A 9,681-nucleotide genomic window follows, 5' to 3' on the forward strand; every position below is an offset into this window, starting at 1 on the left:
GGAGCTACCGTGGGAAACAAATTCTTAATCTTTAGGGATGAGATTCCAAAAAGGAGTAATAAATAGCTAACAACTGCCTTCTGGAAGAGAGATAAGATGTACTCTGAATGGCCCAAAGGAGCAGAAATTATGATGATTTGGAGCTTTAGGGAAAACTTTTTCTTCAATATTAAAAAAAACACACACCCCAAACCAACCAAGGGAGATTCCATTGGCGGGCGCTTGGCTCGTGGCTGAGTCCTGCCTTCCTGTTTACTGGGCGTTGCCCTGGCGGGGTCCCGTCCCCTGCCTCCCTCCGATGAGCCGGCCACGGGAAATGAATGACTGGGCCACCGCCCACTTACTTAGGGAAACTGCTGCAGCTGAGGGATCAGGCACATCTGCCCGCAAAGCGGGAGCCTCTAAGTAGGCAGCCTGGGCGATCCGCCCCCCCCCCGCCCCCCCAACCCCCCCTCCCGGGCAGGTGTCTACACCAAGCCGGCGAGGACGCTGCGCCTGCAGCGATGCACAGGAGGAGCACCCACTGGAGCCTGCGCCCCAGCAGCGGGCCCCCCCGCGCGCCCCCCCCGCCTGCCACCCACGGGGTTCCAGCGAGCTGACTGCGCGCGGGCGGGGGATTTAACGCCTGGGGCTCGTGGCCCCCTGAGTTCTAATTCTAGAACTTCCCGTCCACCCGCCCTCAGGACCAGACCAGCAGCGCCGCTGTCTCCTAGGTCACCCCGCACCGTCCGTCTTCTCCTAAATCTCCCGGTACCCTGTATTCTGTGTATTCTTTGTGTTTGAGTGTAATCAGCCTCTGAGCGACCCAGCAGCCTCGTCTTCCTGTCCGTCTACCAGAGGGTAGGCGGGCAGCCCTGCCCCCCCGGGGGGTGGGGCCAAGGTCGGGACATTGCCTGTCCCCAGCCCGGCAGAGGCGCTGGACGCCTGGGTCTGCTAGAGGTCAGCAGGGCTGCTGATGTCCCCAGGGGCTCAGCAACCCAGGATGAAAAAAATGAAAGCACCAGCAGAAAGGAGGTGGAGAGCTCCATCTCTGACCCTTGGTAAAGCCCTAGGAAAAGGGCCTAGTACCAAGGAGGGGCCTTCTGCTGGTGTGGACACATGTGCGTTTCTGTCATCATTTGTTTGCTCTAATAGGACTCTGCTATTAGAGGGCCCGGTAGAACTCAAAAGAGGCCGGCAGAGGTGGGAGCGGCATCTTTTCCTGTTCAATGATATGTGTGTTGTGGCCAAAGTCAAATATAACAACAACTTTAAGATGAAAAATAAAATAAAATTAAGTGACATGTGGGCAGCAGGCTGTGTGGATGAAGCGGGTGACGGCAATGCCGATGCCATGAGATCATTCATCCTGGGCTGGCCCACAGTGAACTTTGTGGCCACTTTCAGTTCCCCAGAACAGAAGGACAAATGGCTCTCTCTCCTTCAGAGATACATCAGTCTAGAGAAAGAGAAGGACTACCCAAAGAGCATTCCCCTCAAAATCTTCACCAAGGACATGGGGAATTGCGCCTATTCTAAAGTAATAATAATAAAGAATTCAGATACAGCGAAGGAAGTTATCAACATGTCACTACCAATGCTGAGGATAAGTGGCTCTGAGAGAGATTATCAGTTGTGGGTCAGTTCTGGCAAAGAAGCGGCACCGTATCCACTTACTGGGCATGAATATCCCTATGGAATTAAAATGAGCCATCTTCGAGACACTGCACTCCTGACACAGGGATCAGAGGACTCCACCAGTCCTTCCAAACTCCGAGAGCTCTTCCTCATGGAGCAGCTGCCCAGGGAGATGCAGTGCCAGTTCACCCTGCAGCCCAGCCTCCTGGCTGCGGCCCAGCAGCTGAGCGACTCAGGTCCGAAGACATCTAAAAGGAGAAGATCTCGCATAAAGTGGGCCTTTTGGCAGGGCGCTAGCGCTCGCCTGGATAACTCGCCCACGTCACCAACCTCTCCTATGCCAGGACAGCTCTTTGGAGCGTCTCTGCCAAGTATCTGTGAGAATGACAATCTGCCCAAACCTGTCTCTGATATGCTTTTTTTTCTTAATCAAGAAGGTCCCCTCACAGAGGGCATCTTCAGACTGTCAGCCAGTGTGAAATCTTGCCGAGAGCTGAAAGAGAAACTGAATTCCGGAGCTGAAGTACGCCTGGACTGTGAATCTATTTTTGTGATAGCATCCGTTTTAAAGGACTTTCTACGAAACATTCCCGGAAGTATTTTGTCATCAGATCTCTGTCATCACTGGGTCAGTGTAATGGATCAAGGAAATGATGAAGAGAAAATAAATACCATTCAAAGGCTACTAGACCAGCTCCCAAGAGCCAATGTTGTTCTCTTAAGGTACCTTTTTGGGGTACTACACAACATCGAGCAACACTCCTCATCCAACAAGATGACGGCATTTAATTTAGCCGTGTGCATCGCTCCCAGCATTCTTTGGCCTCCTAATTCCTCCAGCCCAGAACTAGAAAATGAACTTATAAAAAAGGTTACTCCGCTTATTCAATTTCTGATTGAAAATTGCTGTCGAATATTTGGAGAGGAAATCACTTCCCTCTTTGGAAAGGCTTCAGCAAAATGTGATACTGAAGAGAAGGCCTCCAGTATCTCTTGCTTACAGGTGACTGACTCCTCTTGTGACAGTCTGAAAAAGAAGCTAATTGCAGATGCTGATGCTCCCTGTAGTGATGTGCTAAAGGACCTTGGTCAGGCGAGCAGAAGCAAAGCCTCTGTCTTAACCCTTAGTGACGATGACCTCAACCAGCCTGAGGTGGAAGGTCCTTTAATCCTGAGAGACATTGACTTAAACTGTTCTAAACATGAAGACATTCAAATGGAACCGCCTCCTGAATACAAGCCTCTGACCGTCACAGTAGTGGACACAGAGCCCACACTGGAGAACCATGCCGGGGACCCGTCTTGTGTCTTAACCGTTTGTGACGATGACGTCAACCAGCCTGAGGTGGGAGGTCCTTTAATCCTGAGAGACTTTGACTTAGACTCTTCTAAACATGAAGACATTGAAATGGAACCGCCTCCTGAATACAAGCCTCTGACCGTCACAGTAGTGGACACAGAGCCCACACTGGAGGACCATGCCAGGGACCCGTCTTGTGTCTTAACCATTTGTGACGATGACGTCAACCAGCCTGAGGTGGGAGGTCTTTTAATCCTGAGAGACTTTGACTTACACGTTTCTAAACATGAAGGGATTGAAATGGAACCGCCTCCTGAATACAAGCCTCTGACCGTCACAGTAGTGGACACAGAGCCCACACTGGAGGACCATGCCGGGGACCCGTCTTGTGTCTTAACCGTTTGTGACGATGACGTCAACCAGCCTGAGGTGGGAGGTCTTTTAATCCTGAGAGAATTTGACTTAGACTCTTCTAAACATGAAGACATTGAAATGGAACCGCCTCCTGAATACAAGCCTCTGACCGTCACAGTAGTGGACACAGAGCCCACACTGGAGGACCATGCCGGGGACCCGTCTTGTGTCTTAACCATTTGTGACGATGACGTGAACCAGCCTGAGGTGGGAGGTCTTTTAATTCTGAGAGACTTTGACTTAGACGTTTCTAAACATGAAGACATTGAAATGGAACCCCCTACTGAATACAAGCCTCTGACCGTCACAGTAGTGGACACAGAGCCCACACTGGAGGACCATGCCGGGGACCCGTCTTGTGTCTTAACCATTTGTGACGATGACGTCAACCAGCCTGAGGTGGGAGGTCTTTTAATCCTGAGAGAATTTGACTTAGACTCTTCTAAACATGAAGACATTGAAATGGAACCGCCTCCTGAATACAAGCCTCTGACCGTCACAGTAGTGGACACAGAGCCCACACTGGAGGACCATGCCGGGGACCCGTCTTGTGTCTTAACCATTTGTGACGATGACGTCAACCAGCCTGAGGTGGGAGGTCTTTTAATTCTGAGAGACTTTGACTTAGACGTTTCTAAACATGAAGACATTGAAATGGAACCCCCTACTGAATACAAGCCTCTGACCGTCACAGTAGTGGACACAGAGCCCACACTGGAGGACCATGCCGGGGACCCGTCTTGTGTCTTAACCATTTGTGACGATGACGTCAACCAGCCTGAGGTGGGAGGTCTTTTAATCCTGAGAGAATTTGACTTAGACTCTTCTAAACATGAAGACATTGAAATGGAACCGCCTCCTGAATACAAGCCTCTGACCGTCACAGTAGTGGACACAGAGCCCACACTGGAGGACCATGCCGGGGACCCGTCTTGTGTCTTAACCATTTGTGACGATGACGTCAACCAGCCTGAGGTGGGAGGTCTTTTAATCCTGAGAGACTTTGACTTACACGTTTCTAAACATGAAGGGATTGAAATGGAACCCCCTCCTGAATACAAGCCTCTGACCGTCACAGTAGTGGACACAGAGCCCACACTGGAGGACCATGCCGGGGACCCGTCTTGTGTCTTAACCGTTTGTGACGATGACGTCAACCAGCCTGAGGTGGGAGGTCTTTTAATCCTGAGAGAATTTGACTTAGACTCTTCTAAACATGAAGACATTGAAATGGAACCGCCTCCTGAATACAAGCCTCTGACCGTCACAGTAGTGGACACAGAGCCCACACTGGAGGACCATTCCGGGGACCCGTCTTGTGTCTTAACCGTTTGTGACAATGACGTCAACCAGCCTGAGGTGGGAGGTCTTTTAATTCTGAGAGACTTTGACTTAGACGTTTCTAAACATGAAGACATTGAAATGGAACCCCCTACTGAATACAAGCCTCTGACCGTCACAGTAGTGGACACAGAGCCCACACTGGAGGACCATGCCGGGGACCCGTCTTGTGTCTTAACCATTTGTGACGATGACGTCAACCAGCCTGAGGTGGGAGGTCTTTTAATCCTGAGAGACTTTGATTTAGACGCTTCTAAACATGAAGACATTCAAATGGAACCGCCTCCTGAATACAAGCCTCTGACCGTCACAGCAGTGGACACAGAGCCCACACTGGAGGACCATGCCGGGGACCCGTCTTGTGTCTTAACCATTTGTGACGATGACATCAACCAGCCTGAGGTGGGAGGTCCTTTAATCCTGAGAGACTTTGACTTAGACGTTTCTAAACATGAAGACATTGAAATGGAACCGCCTCCTGAATACAAGCCTCTGACCGTCACAGTAGTGGACACAGAGCCCACACTGGAAGACCATGCCGGGGACCCGTCTTGTGTCTTAACCGTTTGTGACGATGACGTCAACCAGCCTGAGGTGGGAGGTCTTTTAATCCTGAGAGAATTTGACTTAGACTCTTCTAAACATGAAGACATTGAAATGGAACCGCCTCCTGAATACAAGCCTCTGACCGTCACAGTAGTGGACACAGAGCCCACACTGGAGGACCATGCCGGGGACCCGTCTTGTGTCTTAACCATTTGTGACGATGACGTCAACCAGCCTGAGGTGGGAGGTCTTTTAATCCTGAGAGACTTTGACTTACACGTTTCTAAACATGAAGGGATTGAAATGGAACCCCCTCCTGAATACAAGCCTCTGACCGTCACAGTAGTGGACACAGAGCCCACACTGGAGGACCATGCCGGGGACCCGTCTTGTGTCTTAACCGTTTGTGACGATGACGTCAACCAGCCTGAGGTGGGAGGTCTTTTAATCCTGAGAGAATTTGACTTAGACTCTTCTAAACATGAAGACATTGAAATGGAACCGCCTCCTGAATACAAGCCTCTGACCGTCACAGTAGTGGACACAGAGCCCACACTGGAGGACCATGCCGGGGACCCGTCTTGTGTCTTAACCGTTTGTGACAATGACGTCAACCAGCCTGAGGTGGGAGGTCTTTTAATTCTGAGAGACTTTGACTTAGACGTTTCTAAACATGAAGACATTGAAATGGAACCCCCTACTGAATACAAGCCTCTGACCGTCACAGTAGTGGACACAGAGCCCACACTGGAGGACCATGCCGGGGACCCGTCTTGTGTCTTAACCATTTGTGACGATGACGTCAACCAGCCTGAGGTGGGAGGTCTTTTAATCCTGAGAGACTTTGACTTACACGTTTCTAAACATGAAGGGATTGAAATGGAACCGCCTCCTGAATACAAGCCTCTGACCGTCACAGTAGTGGACACAGAGCCCACACTGGAGGACCATGCCGGGGACCCGTCTTGTGTCTTAACCGTTTGTGACGATGACGTCAACCAGCCTGAGGTGGGAGGTCTTTTAATCCTGAGAGACTTTGATTTAGACGCTTCTAAACATGAAGACATTCAAATGGAACCGCCTCCTGAATACAAGCCTCTGACCGTCACAGCAGTGGACACAGAGCCCACACTGGAGGACCATGCCGGGGACCCGTCTTGTGTCTTAACCATTTGTGACGATGACATCAACCAGCCTGAGGTGGGAGGTCCTTTAATCCTGAGAGACTTTGACTTAGACGTTTCTAAACATGAAGACATTGAAATGGAACCGCCTCCTGAATACAAGCCTCTGACCGTCACAGTAGTGGACACAGAGCCCACACTGGAAGACCATGCCGGGGACCCGTCTTGTGTCTTAACCGTTTGTGACGATGACGTCAACCAGCCTGAGGTGGGAGGTCTTTTAATCCTGAGAGAATTTGACTTAGACTCTTCTAAACATGAAGACATTGAAATGGAACCCCCTACTGAATACAAGCCTCTGACCGTCACAGTAGTGGACACAGAGCCCACACTGGAGGACCATGCCGGGGACCCGTCTTGTGTCTTAACCATTTGTGACGATGACGTCAACCAGCCTGAGGTGGGAGGTCTTTTAATCCTGAGAGACTTTGACTTACACGTTTCTAAACATGAAGGGATTGAAATGGAACCGCCTCCTGAATACAAGCCTCTGACCGTCACAGTAGTGGACACAGAGCCCACACTGGAGGACCATGCCGGGGACCCGTCTTGTGTCTTAACCGTTTGTGACGATGACGTCAACCAGCCTGAGGTGGGAGGTCTTTTAATCCTGAGAGACTTTGATTTAGACGCTTCTAAACATGAAGACATTCAAATGGAACCGCCTCCTGAATACAAGCCTCTGACCGTCACAGCAGTGGACACAGAGCCCACACTGGAGGACCATGCCGGGGACCCGTCTTGTGTCTTAACCATTTGTGACGATGACATCAACCAGCCTGAGGTGGGAGGTCCTTTAATCCTGAGAGACTTTGACTTAGACGTTTCTAAACATGAAGACATTGAAATGGAACCGCCTCCTGAATACAAGCCTCTGACCGTCACAGTAGTGGACACAGAGCCCACACTGGAAGACCATGCCGGGGACCCGTCTTGTGTCTTAACCGTTTGTGACGATGACGTCAACCAGCCTGAGGTGGGAGGTCTTTTAATCCTGAGAGAATTTGACTTAGACTCTTCTAAACATGAAGACATTGAAATGGAACCGCCTCCTGAATACAAGCCTCTGACCGTCACAGTAGTGGACACAGAGCCCACACTGGAGGACCATGCCGGGGACCCGTCTTGTGTCTTAACCGTTTGTGACGATGACGTCAACCAGCCTGAGGTGGGAGGTCCTTTAATCCTGAGAGACTTTGACTTAGACGTTTCTAAACATGAAGACATTGAAATGGAACCGCCTCCTGAATACAAGCCTCTGACCGTCGCAGTACTGGACAAAGAGCCCACACTGCAGGAGCATGCCGGGGACCTGTCTGGCATGACCGAACCCAGCTATCCGTCCACCGCTGCAGCAGATGCTCCAAAAAGCCTAAGGCAACACCAGTACCCCTTGGAGTCCAGCACCAGCTATCTAGATTCAAAGCTTTCGTCTCTCAAACAGTTTTACCAAAAAAAGCTGCGCAAGTCCAGACATGGTGCAGTTCCCTCACAAAAAGATGAGGACCATCTGAAGCAGAAACAACCCCTGCAGGAAGAGGGTACGGCCTGTTTTAAGGAGAGTTTAGTTACAGGCACTGATATCAAGAACAGTGACATTAAAAAAAGTGCTAAGAAGAAAAGCTTGTTTGGTAATAAAGGAAATCATGGGAAGCTTCTCCCTAGATCCAAGGCAGGGGCCATTTCTGTGGCATCCTGCAGTCACATGTCCCCACAGGATCATCCCAGGAGCCAGCCCTTTGGTTTAGATACATCGGGAACCGCCCTTCCACACACAACTGGTGCCCTCAAGAATTCAGAGAGGCAGCAGCTCTGCTCAGAGCCCAACATTGATGTCCAGCCCTGCAAACGGAGCTACCTCAGGAGGATATTTTCAAAGAAACAAAATAAAACTGACTACGCATCTGGTCACCTGCATCGAGAGGAGGACCATCTAAAACGGCAAATAGAAGGGCAAAACCTTGTTAATCAGAGTTCGGTCATGGGGATTGAGGTGGACAAGAGTAGTGCCACAAAGCAAAATACTAGATGTTTACCCTGGAGAAAAAACATCTGCTTGTCCTGTATAAGCACTTCTCCGTGTGACTCATCAGGGAGCTCCCAAGACTCTGCTTTTTCTCAGATCTCAGAACATTCTGTGTGTACACCCACTGAAACTTCCTCGCCAATAGATTGCAATTTTCAGGCTCAAAGCAAGCCGGGAGAACTTTCTTCTGACTTCTGCAGTCCCAGTCTCATTTCTGGAGTGCCTGGTACCTCCTCTGGGCAGACTGGCAGCTGCCTGGCTTATACAAATAATGACAGTGTAGAGTGTCATTCACAAATGCATTCTGTAACTCTTCATCCCAGCATGTGGTTGAGAAATGGTTTGGCTAGTTTGAAAACCTTGTCCTTCAAAAAGAAAGCAAGGGCACCTAGATCAGAGGAAAAGAAATTAGCTTCTCAAAAAGAATCCATGGAGCCACCTCCCTGTGCTTCTGGTGTTCTAGAGGCCAACTCACTGCAAGAGAATCCGAAAGATATGCCCTTGACAGCAACTGAAAGAGTAGGAGCTGTGCTGACAGGCCACCAGCATAGCTCATGTCCTAACCGAGACTCAGAGAAACATAGTAGGTCTCCATTCAGCCTGCTGGAAGACAGCCTGAAGCTTCGCATGTCACACGAGGAAGGAAAGAATAGTGGGCAGTGCTCTCCTGGCACTCCACCTTGTGAGAGATCCTCACCCAGCTCCTTGATTGTGGATGAAGTGTCCAGCCCAGACTCAGGGTCTGCAGCAGTTAAGGATGTTGGGAACAAACATTCAACCAAAGACATTTAACCACAAGAATCTGATGTCTAGAAGAACAGAGACTGGGCCAATAATGACATCAAGACAATAATTATGACTTTTTTTGTATAAAATACCTGGGCTGGGGGCATAAAGGTAATCTTTGCTAATACTTAGGACAACAAAATGATTCCCTGTATTGAGACCATTTGGCAAAACATTTAGACTAAAAAGCTGCATCACCTGTGTGTGTGGGAGGCTTTTCCTTATCGGAGCATGGGATTGGTTCTATCATGTGATTGTAGGGATACTGGAAGGGAGAGAAGGCCTCTTGGCTGCCAGGCCGCCTTTTCAATCATTGGATTTGGATTTCCTCACCTCCAAAAGTTTTCACATATGTTTGTTCCAAACGATTTACGGTTTACAGATAGTTTATATCCCATAAATTTACTTCATATCCATGGACATTTCTCCTCTCACTTTAAAAGTTACACTGGTACATCTCCTGGGTT

The 9,681-nt window shown here is 49.7% G+C and overlaps 1 pseudogene across 1 annotated transcript; it reads left to right on the forward strand.

Moving 5' to 3' along the window:
* The first annotated feature begins 982 nt into the window (after positions 1 to 982).
* Positions 983 to 9,220, forward strand: LOC308566257 (rho GTPase-activating protein 20 pseudogene; annotated as a pseudogene). The gene is made up of 2 exons: positions 983 to 2,770; positions 7,565 to 9,220. The product of its transcript is annotated as a rho GTPase-activating protein 20 pseudogene (transcript).
* Positions 9,221 to 9,681: the final 461 nt, after the last annotated feature.

This window comes from Miniopterus schreibersii (genome assembly GCF_964146895.1).
Source record: "Miniopterus schreibersii genome assembly, chromosome: 13".
Classification (NCBI taxonomy): Eukaryota; Metazoa; Chordata; class Mammalia; order Chiroptera; family Miniopteridae; genus Miniopterus; species Miniopterus schreibersii.